Source organism: Lolium perenne, chromosome 6, assembly GCF_019359855.2.
Source record: "Lolium perenne isolate Kyuss_39 chromosome 6, Kyuss_2.0, whole genome shotgun sequence".
Taxonomy (NCBI): domain Eukaryota; kingdom Viridiplantae; phylum Streptophyta; class Magnoliopsida; order Poales; family Poaceae; genus Lolium; species Lolium perenne.
Window position 1 is genome coordinate 104,316,036 of NC_067249.2, and position 5,791 is coordinate 104,321,826.

General features: G+C 44.4%; 1 long non-coding RNA gene across 3 annotated transcripts; it reads right to left on the minus strand.

Annotated features, from left to right (window-relative positions):
* Positions 1-2,636: 2,636 nt before the first annotated feature.
* LOC127307470 (uncharacterized) lies at positions 2,637-5,568 on the minus strand. 3 transcript variants are annotated; one of them, XR_007855605.2, is made up of 9 exons: positions 5,173-5,568; positions 4,956-5,028; positions 4,391-4,474; positions 3,887-4,056; positions 3,671-3,738; positions 3,458-3,501; positions 3,226-3,309; positions 3,015-3,109; positions 2,637-2,850 (listed from the first exon to the last, which is right to left on the minus strand). It is a non-coding gene; the product is annotated as an uncharacterized lncRNA (long non-coding RNA). The 3 variants fall into 3 exon arrangements; XR_007855604.2 differs by having other exon boundaries at positions 3,015-3,115; XR_007855606.2 differs by lacking the exon at positions 4,391-4,474 and having other exon boundaries at positions 3,015-3,115.
* Positions 5,569-5,791: the final 223 nt, after the last annotated feature.

Consider the following 5,791-nt stretch of genomic DNA (forward strand, 5'->3'; position numbering starts at 1 on the left):
TCCCCTCTGTATTTTTATGAGTCCATAAAGTTGTGGCTTAGCTAAATCCATCAAATATGGCAAGAGTTTGTGTCAATCACGTCACCAATTTTCGGGTTTCCGAAACTGTTTTGTACCCTTCAGTAAAACGGGCGCCAATTTCGCATACGAACTCCGTTTGGGACGTTCTTTACGTCAAATTAAACTTCCGAAAGTTCTCCACAATTTCTATCTCTTGCACTTTTCCGTTTGAGGCCATAGTTGTGTATATTTGGGGCGATCTTTAAAAAGTATCCCGCAGGGACAGATTTCAGGAAACTTCAGATTTCACCATAATGATCGGTTTTCTTTCATATTTGCTTATTTACTGCACAACAAAGTTTAAAATAAAATTATAAAATTTTGCAACTATTAATAGGTTAGTCCCAATAAATATAATAAAGTTTCAATATAATAATAATTTTTGTACAATAAACTGCAAGGTTTATGTATGCATTTTACATGCATCAACATTTCCAAGCTTAACCTATGCTCGTCGTTGAGAATGAGGTGATAAAGCTGATAGGAATATACAACATGTATTACCAGGGGGCCAAAGGCCACAATATATAGTACATGTACAGGTGCAAATATGCAGGAAACCCCCTAACATATGGGGAAACTACAATATACAGATACATACTCTAACACCCCCCGCAAACTCATGGTGGATCCATAACACTGAGTTTGGAGAGTAACAAGTCATGTTGCGCTCGAGTTTGTGCCTTTGTAAAGAAATCCACCAACTGCAAATTTGAAGGCACATAATGAACCGCAACAACCTCATCCTGCACCTGAGCACGTGTATAAAAAGCATCAACACCAATATGCTTGGTCATCTCATGCTTGACCGGATCACGTGCAATACTGATAGCACCTGTACTGTCAGACAAAAGGGGAGTGGATGTCGTAACAGAGACCCCAAAATCTGCAAGCAACCATCGTAACCAGGTCACCTCAGCAATCAACAAAGCCATAGCCCGCAACTCAGCCTCAACACTCGAACGGGAAGCCGCTACCTATTTCTTCGTCTTCCAAGCAACAAGCAAACCACCAAGAAACACACAGTAAGCAGAAAGTGAACGACGATCCGTAGGATCACTCGCCCACGTAGCATCTGAGTAGCACTGGAGCTGGAGAGAGCTGGAACTAGGAAAGAAGAGGCGACGAATAATCGTGCCACGAAGATAACGAAGAACACGGAGTAGATGACTGTAGTGAACGGTGGTGGGAGCTGAGACAAACTGACTCAGAATATGAACAGAATAAGAAATATCTGGACGAGTGACAGAAAAATAAACAAGACTCCCAACAAGATGGCGATAACGAGTAGGATCAGGAAGAGGATCACCATCAATAGGACGAAGCTTAACATTAAGCTCCATAGGAGTATCAACCGTGCGCTCATCCTCAAGAGCAGCACGAGAAAGAAGATCCTGAATGTACTTTTCCTGAGAGATAGAAAAACCATCAGAAGTGGAAGAAACCTCAATCCTAAGAAAATAGCGAAGAGGACCAAGATCGGTCATAAGAAACTGATCTCGAAGACGAGCCTTGACAAAGGCAATATACTCAGGATCATCACCAGTAATGATCATATCATCAACATAGAGAAGAAGAAGAGTGCGTCCACGAGGAGAAATGTGAACGAGAAGTGCTGGATCATGAAAACTAGGAGAGAAACCAGCAGCAGCCACCACAAAGTCAAAGCGCTCAAACCAGGCACGAGGGGCCTGTTTCAGGCCATAGAGAGAACGTCGAAGAAGACAAACCATCCCATCGGGAATAGAATACCCAGGAGGAGGCTGCATGTAAACCTCCTCACTCAACTCGCCATTAAGAAAAGCGTTCTGAACATGAAGCTGGGACACAGACCAGCGTCAAACAGAACCAACAACAAGAAGAGTACGCACGGTGGTCATATGAGCCACAGGGGCAAAAGTCTCATCATAGTCACGACCGTGCTCCTGCTGAAAGCCACGAGCCACAAGACGCGCTTTATAGCGCTCAAGAGATCCATCAGAGTGGATCTTAATTTTATAGACCCACTTACACGTGATGGGACGAACACACTACAAAGGAAAATATATTTTTTGACAAATCACTTTCGTCATGTATAAGCCAAAATTCGTCAACGATTACATTGGGGTGACGAATTTTGATCGTCAAGGGGTTCGTCACAGAAGCTCCGTCATAAAATATCGGGGGTGACGGTATGCTCATTTTCGTCAACGTCAAACGTTTGATTGTGACGACTTAGAAATCCGTCAACGTTTAGTGTTAATCGTTGACAGACAGATTTGTCACTAAAAATTAGGAATTTCGTCAATATCAAAATGCTAGGAAGAATCTGATTGGTCCAAAAAATCTGACATGGCCTTACATGTGGGTCCCATCATGCTGATGTGGCTGCTGACAACGTGGGTCCGACATCACTTAAGTGGATGCTGGCATGTGGGTCCAAATGGTAGTGACGTGGCATTATGTCATGTTGGAGACCCACACGGTGCGAGATTGCATTTTATTCATGACGTTATTTTGGTATTTTTGGATTTGTTTTCAACCAACTAGATGTTTTGACGCAATGAAAATCTAGAAATATATGAAGTCAAATATGCAACATATAACCGACAGATATTCACAAAAAAAATTTACAAACACATAGAGTTACAGCCTGAGACTACATCAGGTCCCCAAAACTTATGAACGCTTGACATCATACTAGTATTTCAAGCATCTAAGCATCTAACAACAAAATATCAGCTTGCTTGCATGCAGCCATGATCCTCTCAACAAATTCCTCTTAACAGCAACCTTACATTCAGCTAGTACCTGCACACGTATTCATTACCAGATTAGATAATGCACAAGAATAAACAGATTATATCTCTCTTCTTTTATTTCCAGAAAGAAAGAAAATAATGAGTCTTGCTGGCATTTGCTATGTTGACAAGAATAAACTGAACATATGTGGCGGAGATACTGCAATTTAGTACCTGGTGAGATTTTGAAACGAATACCCATAGTCTTCTCCAATGTGCAGCCAATCCGGCGAAATCTTATAAACTCACCCCAATCATGATGGGCTATTCTGCAACTAAAAAATTATCGTCATTAGACTGTCACACAATTGTATTAGACCAGAGGAAATAGAAGTGTACTGAAATTAAAGGGGCTACAAAACACAAGTGGGTCGGTGGCACTTACTTTTACTTCCATGACAAACCAAGCATAGACAAAGGAAAGGGAAGTGTGAGTGTTTCCAAGTCTGCCTTTCAAACTGTTGTCGAGCTATGACAATTGGATTCAGAAGGACGTGATCAACATATGCAGAGGATCAGTTCTTTTTGCTTTTTTCATAAAATCACAGCACAACAGATGGATTGATACAAAAATGAAAAAACAAAAGAAATAGATGTATGTTGGTAACCTCACTTACAAATAAGCACAACCATGTAGTTTTGGGGTTTCGCAATAGTAAACCTGAAAAAAAATACGTGTAACATGAGTTCCACATATATCTCATCTTAAGACTGTAACTCATCCAACATGAGTTGCACAAACCTGTACGTGCTACTGCATTTCAGCATGTCTGGATCAACTGAGTCATAACAACAGTACATGATTAAGGGTAGTAGCTAATAGTACTTACATTTTGCAATCTTCGCTAACCAGCGGATGAGTTAACTACCAAGACGCGCTTGCGGATGGCCCAAGGACCTGAAAAAAGAGGTTAAGGACCGTGAGGCTGCTGCTGCCACAGCTGAGTATCTCCTGATGACATAACTAAGCCCACCGTCCATGGCAGCGACCGAATCAATGGGAAATTTGTGAACACAAACCGGAGAGGGAGGAAGACAGCACGTACCAGGTCGACGGTGGTCGGGGCAGAGGAAGCCGCCGTGCTTGTGGCTGGGAACAGCGAGTTTGGGCGGCCTGCAGGATTGAGGGGACGCGGAAGGAGGCCACCCTGTGCGGCTTCCGTCCGACATGATCGCCGACGAGGCCGGCGCTAGCTGCCCCTCGAGCTCCACACGCCTAAAAAAGTAGATCAAACGGTGAGGAATTTTCTCCTTTAAAAACCCCAAATATTTGTTGTACAGAAAGACTAGAGCAGGTCTGAATGAAGCTTTACAGCTCACCAAGTATTTAGAAGTAACAGGAAAATACCAAGTATTTAAATAAATCAGTGTAAGCCAATCATAACTACCATGGAATATAACATATGTTAACATTTTTAGTAATCTTTCGGCCTTGAACATATGTTAGCCTTTTTAGTAATCTTTCGGCCACCTTTCTCATCATCAAGAAGCTCAGGAGAGATCTCTTCAAGGACAAGAACGGCTCTATTTACTCGCGGAAGTCAACTCACCAACTAGTGGGGAGGCAGTGATAAGCAGGGATGGCGATTTTTGCGCCACAGCAATGAACTCTTGAGTCGCCGGGAACAAGAATCCTAATAACCAAACAATTAGATAATGTAAATTAGGCTCTACTTATTTTACGAAATTCGGGCCAAACAACAATATCTTGTAATCAACGACCAGCAATAGACTGCTCGCTGCTAGTATATTAAGAAGATGAGAAACTACCTAAGCATGTGAATGTAGCAGTTTATAAATTACTGCCAATCTTGGGCGAACATGGTGCCTACTTCTGATTATACAAGTTCTCTCCTAAAATGAAATACACACAATTTTGTGCTGGATCTATTACATTTCATTTGATTTTTCCTATCAAATCATCTAAACTTGGAAATGGCACCAAATCTGCAATAAATTAGGTTTATGCATTGCAGTGCACAACATTGTGAAGCAAAAGATGCAAAAACCGTTAAACAACAGTCAACTAAGTGTATGAAAGTACTATAAACAAAAGATTGCATTAGCCTATTGATGCACTATATATTAATACTAATCAGGACCAAATAAAGATACCTGAAAACAGTGACAACCAGGGAGGGGGTGTCGTTGTCTCATCGCTGGGAGTGAGTCGCTGGGAGCAAGAAACCTAATACCAAACAAATTGGAGATTATAAATCTAGGCTCCACATATTGAAGAAATCAGAGGCCTCCACTCTGTGACACACAGAGAGCAGCAGCTATTGTAGCGCATGCACTAAAAGGAGGGAAAGAGGAGAGCGAGAAAACTGACCTCACTGGGTTTGGCGTAGATGAAAATCACCACGAGCTGCAGCTGGATGTGAGCAGCGATAGCGGCAACTTCCGAACGGCAGGGCTCTCAGTTCGCTACCGGATGCGAGCGCTGGCGCCAGCCGGCGAGGTCGAGCGCATGGTGGCGCCAGGAAGGCGTTGCAGCGCGGGCGAGCCGAGCGAGTCGGGGCAGGTCGTGCTCGCCGGACCGGTAGCGCCGCAGCCGACCGAAGTCGGGCGGGGGAGAGAGCTCGAGCGCTTGGGGGCCGGCAGGACGGTGTTGCGGCGGCGCCCAATTCGAGCGGCGCAGGCGTGGTCGAGAGGCGGCCGGGAGAGCTCGGAGCGGCGGGTGCCTGGTGGATTTGGGGATTTAGGGTTCAGTTTTGGCGGCGGTGGAGACTTAGTATTCCTGGTCTGGGAGGAAAATGAAAACTGCGCGCGCTTGGGCCAAATGTTGGCGCTAACATTTTTCGTGCCGCGCCCTCGGCTTGATCTGGATCGTGGCGGCGTGGTCTGCATCGCGCAAGGAGAGAGAGGAGGAGGGAGGTGGGTGGAGCGTGGACGGCGGCGCAGAAGGATCGTGGGTGCGGTTGGTTTTAGGGTTTAGGTGCGGCGCTGCG